Source organism: Orbicella franksi, chromosome 8 (genome assembly GCF_964199315.1).
Source record: "Orbicella franksi chromosome 8, jaOrbFran1.1, whole genome shotgun sequence".
Lineage (NCBI taxonomy): Eukaryota > Metazoa > Cnidaria > Anthozoa > Scleractinia > Merulinidae > Orbicella > Orbicella franksi.
The window spans coordinates 15,383,103-15,397,708 of NC_138152.1; the positions used below are offsets into that span (position 1 = coordinate 15,383,103).

The 14,606-nt window shown below is 39.2% G+C and overlaps 1 protein-coding gene across 1 annotated transcript in view; it reads right to left on the reverse strand.

Moving 5' to 3' along the window:
* Positions 1–14,606, reverse strand: part of LOC145494721 (uncharacterized) — a 120,181-nt gene that overhangs the window by 57,841 nt on the left and 47,734 nt on the right. Inside the window, exon 2 of the mRNA XM_081474286.1 lies at positions 7,573–7,687. The gene's annotated coding sequence lies outside the window, so the exon portion shown is untranslated. The remainder of the gene's footprint in view (positions 1–7,572; positions 7,688–14,606) is intronic.

Here is a 14,606-nt window from a genome sequence, read left to right on the forward strand (position 1 = left end):
GAATTCGTTCTTCTACGCCTGACACATTTGAATAGTTTAGTGTTGGTAGATAGCCCTTCGTTTGCCCGACAAAATGAGTGCTTGTTGGTTAGCTTTAATTTATTGTGGTTTACAGGGAGCCTGATGTGTAGCCAAATGCATCGTGGGATATTTTTTTTTCCTTTCTGGAATAAATTTATATCGGGCCAGGAGAGGGCTTGAAGCTACACCGTCGGAAAACCTAGCTAAACCTTTCGGGTCTTTTATCCGATGGAGATCAAACTTTGCACAGTGATACAACTATTTATCTCAAATGAACAATCGTTTCTTCATTTTTGAAGGTTCTTAGCGGGAAAATGACGTCTGTATAATTTAGTAGCCTGACAATATTTCTAGTTAATCCAGCACTTTTTTTCAGAACAACTTAATTACACAAGATATTTTTAGTGCACGTTTCGGGCGTTATTTGGGACTTCACTGCCATACTCTCCCCCCTCCCCCCCTCTCCGCCTTCCCTCTCGGCTTCCCTCTCCCTACGCAGACATTCTTTTCATTCTTTACGTTATAAAAAAAAAAGAAATAAAAAAATATATATTTAAAAAAAAGGTTTCTTATAACCTCAGAATGGTAGCACACGATGGCTACATTCAAAATTCTTGAATGCAGGATATTAAAAATAGATGTGCAAAAGTATATTATAAATTTCGGCTTTGGAGCAATTTGCTCGATGACACATTACTGTGGTTTTCTGAACGTAGAACGCCTTCAGACCGGAGCGCGGAATTTTCAAATTAATTTCGTGTAAATGGGGAAAGAGTAAGGGTGGGGGAAGCATAAAAAGGCGAGGAAGAAATATAGAAGAAACTTGTTCTTTCTCTTTCCCAAACCCCCTTCCTTACATCTCTCTCTCCCTCCCCCCTCTCCCATCTCCCCCGTTTTACTGCTGCTACGCAGCTAGGTTCACCGGAACAAACAGCTCAAAGCTATTGCCAATGACCAATCCAAGCCTGTTAAGCTGCTATCGATATATCAGTTTAACATCTGTATTTAACGAACATAATTAACATAATAGATCAGGGTTTGCTTCGATCACGGTCAAAAGGTGTCTTACGATGAAGAATGTTTTTTAAAGTTAGCCACACATTTCCAGTCACTGTGGGTTCATAATAAGCACAGAGTGCTTAAAGGAGGCAAAAATGCTAACACAGATGCAGCATTGTAAGGAGGAATAATCAATGCGGAAGTTTTATAACACCGCGATAACTTTGAAATGTGTGTTTGCCCGGTAAGCCTCACACGCAGACTTTGAGCCTGTCACGCAAACGTTATTGAAGCGTCACACAAGGTAAGCCATAGTGCCTCCGAATCACATGCTCTCTGTCTTAACCGAAACCAAAACTTAGGAATACCGTAGTGGCTTATCGTACATTAATATGAATACCCTAGCTTTCTTTGAAGTTGTTTCCTTGCAGGAAAGAGGAATAGCTTGGGAGCTCGATAATCGCGATTCTTTTCGGCTTTGAATAGAGTGGTTAGTTAACGTTACATCTATTAAAACCGGCAATTTCTTTCGCTATTTTATGGCCTGGAAAAAGTCTCTATTAGAAAAAGCCTTGAAAATTCTCTATCACGGTAGCGACTCGCAAATATGATCAACCCTCAAGTTTTTGCACGGAACATCAGTTGTACTTAAAGCTTCACATTGTTTAGAGTAGTTTGACCTGTTGAGTACACCTCCCACGCATTGCTCAATTGTAATAACACATCAACTTACCCTTAAACCTGCTTATGCTTGTCCTTTTACAAATTATTCATTTTCAGTATTACAAACTGGGACGTTTCAGACTGTTTCCTGTGTGCAGGCGGGCCAAACATAGCTCAGAAATAAAACCATATCACACGATCTTGTGAAGAGCTCGTGGAACAGATGGGTGAATACATGTAAGGGTATTCCCCCAGCAAAGACTGTGCGATTCACGGTGCACAGGATCGTTGTTGCTGATTGAAAATTATTTTTTGAAAAAAATTAAAAAAAAAAAAAGAATAAATAAATGAGAGAAACTGAAATAAATAAAAATAAAGTGAAAGATGAAAAAATATAGACAATAAAAATTCTCTGAATTTTAACCGTTTCATTCCTAGATGTCTCGTGCTCTTAAATAATGATTAAGCTGTAGAAAATGCGATTTGTGTCCTGAAATAGTTCAGAGACAGAGCGGTGTGCAAATAAACTGATTGCTAAGTTGTGGAGAAACCGTCATCCTTTCTTGTGCCATGACAGAGATCCGGTGGGGTCTCCCATTTAAAAAAGACGGGAGTGTTCGTCGTACCTTTTAGGGGTTAAAAAAAAAAATTGGTACCTCTTCGGTTGTTTTGCCTCAAAAGGTCCACAGCGGAAGCTTTTGCTGTACCATTTGAGGGTATTGAGCCGAAAAAATATGAGAGGAGATAATGTTTTGGTTTAGAATTGGCACCTCTTAGGGGTAAAAAAAATTCAAGCCACGCTTACAAAACAGGATCTTGGTACCTCGACTCTAAGGGGTTCTTTTCAAAATGTACGATGAGCACCCCCGTCCTTTCAATATTGGAGTCCTCCCCCCTCCCATCCCCCCCCGGAACAGAGACAGCATTTCGCCTCACGAATATTTCATGTATTGTTGGTATCAGTCGTCACAGTAAACTCGCCACAATTACCGTAAAAGCTGTGCACGTACAAACAACTGTCATTTTCACCTTAGAGTTTTTATGTTAACTGTTCATGTCGTTGTCGTACGAGGTTATATACCTTTTATAATTTACTATTTATATCGGCAATATGTAAGACCCGTTCTAAAACTAGCTTCGTCACTAAAGGAGAGAGCTTTGCTTTCAAACATTGTTTTGTTGCTTAAATCCGATCGACTGTTAGATTTGTCAGCCGTTCTCTGATTTTCGCTTTAATAACAAAAGAGGACGTCACTGATATCTTAGAAAAATAAGACACTACGTTTTTGGCATTTATTTATCATGGTAGCAAATAAATATTCCAATCACATGTACTTTTTATCAGGTCATATGCGCGGTAAATTGTCATCTTATGATTACATGCTGGTCACATTGTCAAAGAGCGATTTTGTTTTTACTCTCAACGCCCTGCTTAATGCAAAACATGGTAAACGAAAGAAAAAAAAATTAAGGGAAAGGGGGAAAAATCCCAATCAAATTTGCGTTTATCATTGTAAATCAGCAATGACGAGAGTAGCTCATTAGGGGGCGCAAATTGCATATATCTCGTCAACCAATCAAAGGCGTTCTTTAATGAAGGAAGTGAAAACAAGATAAAAACAGAATAACATTGGAAAGTGAAACCAGCACATTAACTGATTGACAATATAAGATGGAAATTACGTCACGTGAACAGGACTCGTGATGACTTCAACCTAGACAATGATGCAGTAAAGATCAGACTTCCAGTTGAATAAAAGTGCTTTTAAAATATGCTGCAAATAAGCTTGCATTTATCTTCTACGACTGGCTCTATAGGATGCAAATATTGGTAAAAATCGTACTCAGCAGAAACGTCTAGTATAACAGAAAGCTTTCTGTAGAATTAAGCTTGCGTGGTTGTTTGGTTATTTGAAAATTGCTATTTTAGATACAATTTGGCTTATTTGAATCAATCATAGTTCGTCCTCTCTAACAGTCTAACACTTTAATACATGACAAAATAAAAGACGACATGCTTTTTGTTTCTATTTCTAGACGACGCGAGTGGAACCTGCAACTGTCACAAATCAGTTAACCAGATTCGAGCTATGATTTAATTGAAAATGAAAAAAAATTAATTACTATATTACGTCCAAGGGAGGGTTTTGCACCACACAATGCGGCATTTTTTAAGCCCAAGGCATTTTTTAAAAGCTTCATTGGAATCGCTCTTAGAACAGCTTCTTTACCGAGAATCGAAGCACATATAGAACAACACCTCAATCAACTGAACTTATGAGGACATATTAGACCAGTAATTGGAAATCTTTATACAGTGTACATAGTCACCACGATCGGTTTACGTTAAGTGAAAAATATATTACTTACTAACTCTACAACACAAATTTAAAGTATTTAAACTGATATATATTTTTTTCAAATTATTGTCAGTTCTATCTTTTAACTACCTTCATCATACACTTACCGAACATGTCTTCTCCCGCAAGAAAGTTTATTTTTTTTTATTATTATTTATTCATTACGGAAAAGTTCTTGTCTTCGTCCCTGGTATAAACATCTTGTATAAGGTAAAACCACAAATGCCAGAAATTTGCGTTTTCAGTAATTATTCCTTTCGGAATGAGGTGAGCTTTCAATAATTATACATTGCATAGTCATAGATTCTTCTGGACTCCTATTAATAGCGAAGGGTGCTAAAAAAAAAAGAACTATTTCAGCCGAAAATACACTATTTTCAATAAAATTCATTGTTAACTACGTCAAAGGTATGAGAGCATTATATGTTAAACAGCAATTCAGTCTACAGTCACTCAACAAATTAATTCTTCAATACGCTAAATTCTCTTTTCATTATTGAACGAGAAAGGCTGAACAGACGGCATTCCAATAAACTTGATCCTTTGCGAAAACAACTAAGTCGGGTACAGTGTACATTCTCTATACCTAAGCGATATTACCTACTTTACGTTGCTTTGGGAACCTTGTTTACTAACAACAGCAAGGGAAAATAAAGCGTGATCATACGTCAGTTTTGACGTCATTCACTTGATTCCACGTTGGTCGTGATCTTTGTCCTTGACAGAAGTTACCCGAAAATGCGAAGAACAATCAAGTAGCCAAGTAGATTGGAGTTAATTATCTTATAGCAACCATTGCATGGTTCCAAATCTAAACTTGCGACGCAAGCACAAGCATATGACAAGCATAAGCAAAAGAAGAATGCTTATGCCGATGTTTATGTCGCGGCTGTCCCCACCAGCGCTCAAGCTTCTTATATTTACGCTAAGTTATGCTTGCGACGTAAGTGAGCACCGGTCTTAAGTTTCAAACTTAGCTCTCCAGACATATTCGGAGTTTCTAATCTTACGCACCTTCTTTTTTTTTTTTCTGTTTGTTCTCGAATAAAAGAATACAAATATGGCTAAATTAAACCAGTGTCAGTCAAAAGTATTTTTGTGTGTGTGCGTGTGTGCATGATCGCCGATCTTCGAATCAGACTCCGGGTTATGGAATTGTCGGTTGGTACATATTTCAGCCAATTTGTATCGTTTCTGCTCACTGGCTACTCTATGATTTTAGCTCGTTCATCGACTATGTTCTGTTGTTGGTTCCACTATACTGATGACTGATGCAAACATACAAGATGGTTTATTTAACGAGAATCGATCTTTCGAAGGGAAATGCCGCTGTGCTGTCGAGCGGGCTGCCTAATTGTTTCCTGTCGGTGTTTTGCGATTTGGGAGATCCTGTGGTTCAGAGAACAAGAAATAACTCAGGCTTACCTTGTGCCGGGGTCATAACAATTTGCTTGCAGTTTTCAAAATGGAAGATCTCTGACTTACAAGTGGAAGTTGCAGCAACGTCAAGCTAATTCTGTAATAAAAGCTATGTTAGACAAACCGCATTTGGGGATTCCCCCGGTTTTGACTTAAGCTAAGAATGCGTAAAAGTTGCTTAAAGGAGTCTTTGTTCCGACTTCCGGTTTGTCGCCCTGTTGGTCAGTATTTTGACTAGTGGGTGAATTAAGAGGTCAGAAATTACGGTGCTTGTATGGATATTGTTCGTTGTAGTCCGACTTGCCTAGCAACACTAGTTTATTTCGTAGGCTAGATTGATAATGCATGAAATTCTGGAATAGCTCAGGAGAGTTTATCACGAATTGGCATGACGTAAACGAAGTTCCAAGTATGAGGGCCTCATTAGGTGATTTATACCTTAGACGGTTGACGGTGTTTCTAAACATAATTTCTTCTGTTTTAACCGCTGCAAAAGCGTAAATACGTCTTTATTAGGTTATCCTTGTGTTTTCTGTTTTCCTAATGTCAGCGATGGACAGCCCTAGTCTGAGTCCGGAGAAGAAAAGGTAATAAAAATGATGCCCAAATCAGTGTACCGCAAATGATCCCAGGCCCGCCAATGTTCCGCAGATTGTACCACAAATAATTCCCGGACAGGAAATGGCCCCCTTGCCGTAAAGGATTGAAATGTATGGACTCCGGAATTTGGACAGTGGATTTAAATTCATATAATTCGTTTTGTTTTACTTAACAATGCAACTGTTAATTTTGATACAACAGTTACTACAGATAACGCAACCAAAATATACAGCATGTAAACGACTTGAAGGCAATTTTCACAGTTTTAATAATGATCTCTAGCGTCACGAAATCCTCTGTGCGAAATTTGTGGTTTAGCTAGGTTTTTCCTAGAAATATGTCTCTACCGGGTCACCTGAGATGTATCATGACACAGATGTTTACTGTATTCTTGAATTTTGAGACAACTGAGAACTTTCGCCTTTTCTAGCGTAGAGCACTTCTACGGAGAAAAAATCGCTAGCGCTAACGTCAGCATCTCCACAGTCAGTACGGCGGTCAACTTCAAGTTAACTGTCAACAAAGTGTAAGACGCAGGAGACGCGGGGTGGGGGGGGGGAGGAATGAGGGGGAGGGGAATTCTTATTTAAATTTGAGGCGATGCTGATCATCTCGTTTTGGGATTTTCATGTATTATTTTGGTCTCATTTAGCGCGTTTAAAATAGAGCACAAACGTTTCCATTAAGATACATTTTAGGGTGGGACGCAAAAATAAACATAACAAAAGCTGTCGTGAAAACATTGTGGTTTCGTCAGATCTTGTAGAGAATTTTTTTTTTTTTTTTTTTACATTTTATTGTCACCGGTATAACCTCAGTATAGGTCTTATTTGTGGGTTTGTGTTTAAATGATATCTTTTAAACCTGGTTCTTGTTTGTGAGATAAGCACAAGCGTAAGCACAAACATAAGCACAGGAAAACGGTGGTGTTTAAACACAAGCGTAAGCAAATGAAAAAGAAACATTTTCGATCATTTGATAACTCGCACTGCGCATACATATGTTACTAATGTGAACATCCTTGTGCTTGTGCTTGTGTTTGTGCTTGCGCTTAACTCAAAAGTGTAAACCAGGCTTTAGAGGTCAAATAAAATAAAGCTACAGCCAGAACTCGATTCGTAATAGTTTTGGCAGCCTGAATCCAATTTCATCGAGTTGTGTTCTACGATGATTCCTTGGCGTAATTCGCTTCGTACTGATAGAGCCGGCTTCGAACGTAGGATAACAGGGAATCAATGAGAGCCTAATGTTTATAAGTCTGGGAGAGCTAGATCGAAATTATAAACACCATCCGACTTCCTCGAGCCCGCATATCATGCTATGAATCGCATATTGTCGCACAGTGGAGCTATATCTCCATGACAACACATCAAACATTAGAAAGTTCTTTACGCGCAAATACTGACCCAGACTACAAGTTTAGCAGTCTATGTGCATAGAAAGTTTACTTGAATTTTAAAGGATACTATATCGTAATAAAAACTGTTCATTAAGAGATTTTTGTACTTACTTTTGCTTCCGTGGCAGCTTGCTCAGGTGGTGAATGCCTCTCGTTTAAATAACTTCACTGAATTTAGTCTCACTAGCCTTCGGTCGGAGCTTCTCTGGTTTCGTGGACTTCTGGTCTGTAACGGCAGATCAGAACACTTCAGTGGTACTGGCCGGTTAGAAATGCTTCGAAACTTTGTTTGTCGGTGAAAAGAAAAATAGTGAAATACTCCGACGCGAGCAAAATTTTCACAAAGGACGATTTACATAAAAGCTGGGGAAATGCCCTTCACCAGCGCCAGCTGTACCAGAATTCTAGACTGGGTTTATATTTCATTGACGTGAGAATATTGGAGATGGAAAGGTGGTCGACAGAATTAGTTCAAATGATCTACTATACGGCGTCGGTTAAATTATTTTTCTAACGTTTTAAAGGATTTTTATGAGGAAAAAAAATTTTGTTTGATTGCAAAAGGCCGTTTCGTATCAACTGAAACCGTCTGCTGACAGACTGCTTGGTTGGTAAATTTAGGTTTTGGCACACAATGAAACAAAACTCCATCAGTTAAACCGGGCAATGATCTGCCAATTTGGCAAATGCATGAACGGTGCAGCTATTATAGGAAAGTGTCACTGACGCATCAGTAGTTTAATTTGTCTAAAAGACTCAGTTACGTTCTGGAACGAAAGGAGAGCAACTTTCACGTCTCCTAAGCGGAATACTGCAAAACATCTATGCAACGTTATTAAAGTGCACCTAACCCCAAAATTTTTTTTTCGCTAAAACGAATGTACTTGTTATTTTAAATAGTTCTGTGAAAAAATTTTTGGATTCCGTGAAATCCTCGATTTCCTGTGCCCCGACGAAATCTCGAAAATAGCTCCAAAACACCGCCATTTTGTTTCACGACCGAGTTTGAGGAGAATGGGTCCAGCGGCTCTTGTGACGTCTACCCAGGAAGGTTCGATATCTCACGTCCTCTCATTTCCTTCAGGATTGTGCAATACACATTCGAAAAGTGCGCAGAAACGCCTTCCAGAGTTGCTATCGGCTGTTGCAGTAATATTCCAGATTTAAAGAAAGATATACTGTACAATTTACTGACGATGATCGGCTAATGGTACAATAAAGACGTAAACGACGGTTGATTTTGTCGAACCGAAACAAGCGAACTGAATCTGTGAGAACCATTAAAGAATTCTCACTGAAATTTGTTCCGCAGACTTTCGAACGCTATTTTCATAAATTTTCTGCTTAAAGCTAACCAGAAATTTTTAGAAATACTACCGAAAACCTATATCTTACAATCCCGCAGTATTTATAACATAACCGGCAAAGTTGTGTGATCCGATCATGATCAAGAAGCGTATCAACTGATATGTAAATAGGTCGCAACTGTACGCCGCTAACCAGCACTTATTTCTCTTTCGATTTAGATAAAAGTAGAAAATTAATCCTTTAGAATTACATCATAACAAAATTGTTAGACTCACAGAGTTTTTCGAAGGTTTGGAAATCAGCAGTGCGACAGAGATTCTGTGCAATAGCGTCGAAAATATGACCGCGGAACATTATCTGCGTACCGCTTAGGGAACACATCCTTTTCGCTTATCCGACGAATTTCACTGCAAACTTTGAGAACAATTTACATTGGTTATTTGGAGTTACGACTTAAAACGTGTGACAATGTGAAATCGGTAATTGTATGAAATGTTTCCTTCCACCTTGTTCTCGCAGCTTCAAAAATACAGTTCCAAACAGTACGATTTTCAATCGATCGAAGTCAATGTTTTGGAGGTCATCAAGTCTCGAAAACTGCAACACGTACGTCGCTCTTATAAACATGAAGCATTCAACAGAAAGTACAACACAAACTGGATTTAACAGAACAATCATACCTTGACAAAATACATTCTCGCTAAGGACAAACGTAAACGGGCTATAAACACGAGTGGGAATCTTATGTTTAGTTGACGAAATTACCATCCAAAGCAGTCCTTGAGTTTTCTTTCCTACTTTTCGTTTGCCTGCTCCTCCACTTCGTATCTAGCTTTCCATTCCTAATATACAAGCAGCTCGTCGGCAAAGAAGTCTTCCCCTTCGTCGCTTGAAATATTGTAAATTGCTCTCAAAGCTCTACGCAGTGAGTTCACAGTTGTCGAACGTGCTCGATCGAAGTTTATTTTGGTGTCTTCCAAATCGAAACTTAACTCTGACTCCAGTGACGAAACAAAATGATTCTGAGACAAAGCTTGGACGTTTTAGTCCCAAAATACATCGGAACGATTAGTTTTGTTTTCCATTTTCTCCAGCAAATACAGAGAGCTGACTGAGGCGCCACTGTGTTTGGTTCCTGGGTAGACGTCATCAGGAACCGCCGCCCCAGACTCCCTAAAACGCGGTCGTGAAACACTTCAAGCGCGACTTTGAAAGGGCATAGAAAATCGAGGATTCAACCAAATTCAAAAATTTCTTCGCCCAAGTGCTTCAAATAAGGCCTAGATTCGTTTTAGCGAGAAAAAAAATTGGGGGTTAGGTGCACTTTAATGTTGGAACTGATCTTGGCGAGCTGACCATTCCGTTTAGACCTACTGCAAGCTGAAAAAGTCAAGCCAACTCTCAACCCGCTCTCGATATTCAAAAAAACGAATACGCGCGTCGATGAATTAGTGAGTCAAGACAAGGTTGACAGAGTTTTGATCTCGGCAATATTTCGAAAGCAAAGCACACGTCCCAAAGGGAACGTGTAATTCCTCGGTTCCACTTTTGAATTTGAATGTTTTGAGGCGAAGAGCTCCCTTGAGTGGACGGGGAAAGGAAGTAGCCAACAGAGTTTGTATACGGGGCCCGGCCGTGGAGGCCGCTGTTCATGCCTGATCTAAACTCTTCCCCCGTGCATGAACTTTTGTTTACCCATCTCGACAGTAAAGCTAACCCTTTCATATAACTTCCATGCTAAATATAGCTTACGTACTAAATAGGCCTTCCAAACAAAATAGTAGCCATATTACATCTCTTTTCAACAGCTGGGTCTTACTGTCATGTCATTAGCTCTGTGCGTTTTTTCGTTCCCGTGTTATTTGAAGAAACGTTTCACCCAAATTTATAGAGCTTTGTTTGGAGACGCCATGTTGGCGTCCCTCTAAGGGGTTGCTATTTTGTTGGTGGACAGACTATAAGCCCGTAGAACTGGTTGTTTCTGCTTGTTTCTGCAGGCACTTGGGCCCAGTCAGAATAATTTCCAACAAGGGACACGGTCCACATTGATTCAAATGAGGCCCCGTCTATGTCCACAATACGCTGGAGAAATTTGAAAACGGCGTCTTCACTCTGAAAACGCATCACGTTTTGGTCCACACTACGCCGGAGAAACATTTAAAAACCCAACAGTCATCGGTAGGATCCCATGTCATTGTCACCAGTCATTTTGGATTTGTGTTTGAGGAAACTTGGTGATGGAATTGAAATCACACGATCATCGTGACGTCATCGTAATTGTTTTCCGTCCACACTAAAACACAAAATCCGGCCTTTTCAAATTCCTCTGGTTTGAAGAGCGATTACGAAAAGCTCCGTTTTCGTGACGGATTAGTGTGGACGGTAGGTCTAATCGTAGAAATAAAGCTGGCTTTGATGAACCACACGATGTTTTTGAAGTTCATGAAGACAATTCATGTTTCGGATGAGACATCATCCATCCTCAGTTGTACAGTGAAAAATAAAATGAAAATATGCAATAAATAGTATAACAAAGTGAGATATTAACAAGAATAATTAAGGATAAAGGCGCGAACCAAAAAAAGGGTAAAACTATTTAAGCTAAGAAAGGAGACTAATTAGTATGAAAGGGATAAATTAAGATGTTTGACCTGGGAATTTAAAGACGGCTGCTCCCAAAGGATGTGCATGGCTTCCTTGATTTTCAATTGGAAGCTTGTGAAAGAAGAGTCGAGAGTTTTAAAAAAATATTCTGAACAAAGGGAGCGACAATTTTCAGAACTTCTCAGGTATTTAAGGATGTGGGAATGTTTGTCAGAGGAGAGATGTTCGCGGATGCGAGTGGCGAAGTGTCTGTTGGTTTCTATAGCTACGTTTACACATCTCTCCGGCGTAGTGTGGACGGGGCCTAAAGAAAAGAATCGCGACAAACGACTGAAATTTTTAGATGATTTCCGTCAATTCCCCATAAGGCTGGGAACTCCTGATTGCACATTGACACTGGATATTTAGAATTTTATAAAAGTCATTCTGCTTCCCTTCCACCCCGACCACCTCACCCCCACCCACGCTCTCCCTCGCGTGGCCGGAAGGAACATGTTAAGACCTATTTTTAACAATCGTCTAATGGACAGGAACAGTTCACTTAACTACGGATTTCTGCAGTTCTTCTGGGTGCATGAAATGAGGATTGCTTTCGTAAAACACGAGGAGAGTGTCGCAAATTTCTGTGGGTGTCAAGACTGTAGCATTATAGCAAGATTCCACTTGGTTTTTGTCGATACAAGACTTAGTTGGTTTATTATTCGGTTAACGGAACAATGGCCTTGGGGTGGAAAGCTATTGCAAGATTGCGCCCACCTGGTGATATGGTTTGCTGAGTTGTACAAAAAGATGACCTTGTTATTTCGAACCCGATCGAAGCCCCTTTATTTGCCCGGTATTTGGTAATGGCGTGAACGCCGAAGTACTGAGTAGCGTCTAGACCGTTTGGATTTCTATAAGCCTATAAGTTAACCTCGTGTTTCGTAACTTTACGCTAGCTTACCCTATCATCATTGCACGAGAATGCAAAAAAAAAAAAAAAGAAAAGAAAAGAAAAAGCAAAACAAAGAGAAACCACGTGAATAAAAAAGAAACAAGGAAAAATAGGCCCTTTGCACAAACCGGTCACATGGGACGGAATTAATTATGCTGGGACGCAAGTAACACAGTGGGGCTTTCAAAACAAAGGAGAGTCGGGCTGGACTGGTATGAGTTCCTTTGTTTTGAAAGTCCCACTGTGTAACTTGCGTCCCAGCATAATTAATTCCGTCCCATGTGACCGGATCGTGCAAAGGACCTGTTGGATCAGAACCGCATGATACACACGAGATGATCCATCCGCGCGCGAGCGTTACTTCAGTCACGTACGTCACGACACATTTTACAGAGCATACTACAGTGAATCCCGCCATCTTGAAATCTCAAGGGAAACGAAAAATGATTTGTGATACTGAGCGGGCTTCGATATTGCAGATAATAAACAACTGAAAATAATATTCAGGGAAAATGATTTGAATTCGAGATAGCGGAGTGTGCGAGATTTCCAGTTCGAGGCCGATGAACGCAGCTCAACTGGATCGTGTATTATATAAATTATAAATTGTAAACCAACGCGCACTTACTTCATCGAATGCAACACCTTTTAGGAAAATTCCTATAGAATTCGAAACAGGAGTAGCCTTGTGAAACACCATTCCATGTTTAAAAATTCATTGCTTCAAGTTGTTTCCCTTCGCGAGCCGGCACACAGTATCAACATTTAACTTCACAGCCGGAAATGAGATTTGTTCCGTCGCCATACGAGTTCTAGCCTATATTTCAGGATTATATTGCTTGTAGTTATTTTATGGCTTGGATTCTTATGTGAAACAATTATTCTGCCACTGCGAACGTTTGCACGGATAGTTAATCGCACCGTGAGCCCCACATGTTTTTAAAAAGCACTCACTAAATTATTTATGCAAGCATCAACTTGAAGCGACGCAAAATCCTTAACATCAGATTCTCAATAGCTATCTTAAAGACTTACCCCGCAATAAACCTGTGCGTCCTGTTTGGGCTAGTTACTAACTGGGTGGACTTTTTACCCAGGAGATGCTAAAACTATAAACTATAACGCTTCAAACTGCAATCTTGAACGCGTCATGAGAGAAGCACGTGGTCGCTATAAGAGCCGAGATGAATGACTCAAGGGTACTCCTCTATCAGCGACACGGCCTCCGATGATACGAACCTATTCGAGCCCTGTTTCTGGTTCGGTTCGGGGTATGCTGTAATTATTTTATTGGAAAGATGTGAAATGTCATATCTCTTCTGAGCTGAATAACTGATCATGTCACATTTTTCATTTGGTCGCCTTGCTCTTGTAAGGTAAAGCTGTTCATCTATATTGTATTTTATTATATTTTTGTATCTTCGGCTGTAATTATCAAAGCCCTTGTTATTTCCATTTTTAGCATTCAGAAAGACGTTTGATCAATATTTATATCGGCGTTATTTTATACCTTTCCATTCCCGGTACAATCCTGCGTCATATAATGTGTTATTACAGGCTCCTGACTATTAACATATATATATATATATTTAATCATCACGTGGCTATCAAATTTCTTTTGCTATTATTAGTCAGCTACACCAATAACTTAAAATGACGATTCCTATAAATATGTCAAACAGAAAATAAATGCATTGTAGGTAGGTGATGTGTTTGACCTCTAGTGTATTTTTTCCCCAAACAAACCTTTTTTTTTATTGTATAGGCACGAGTGTTTTCTGGAAACTGACACAACTCGAAAAAATCATACAAAACTACATCCGGGACCCAAGTGGTGTATATTCCAGTCTTCACTAAAGACGATATGATGACGTAATTCCCGTTTTTTTTGTTTTTGTTTTTGTTTTTTTTCGTGTTTTTGTCCATATAACAAAAAGAAAATTACACGGTGGCTTGAAGATATGAAATTAAATTTCTTGAGATAAAAAAAAAAAAAAAAAAAATGCAAAATAAAAAATAAAAGCGATATTTTATTGTATTGTTTTTAACGCTCGAAAATAAAATTAATATCTTCACGCCGGTGTGTAATATCCTCTCTCGACCTCACCGAAACTGAAAGAAAAACGAACAGACTCACGGTAAAAGACCCCAATCCATTATGTAAATAAAAATATCTTTGAAGACTCTACGTACTGAAACCTCATTGGTTTCCAGATATCGGTACAAGGTTTATTATCCAATAGCAAAGTACTAGTGTACCATACTATAGAATTACTTTCGAAAGTAATCTATTCAGTAA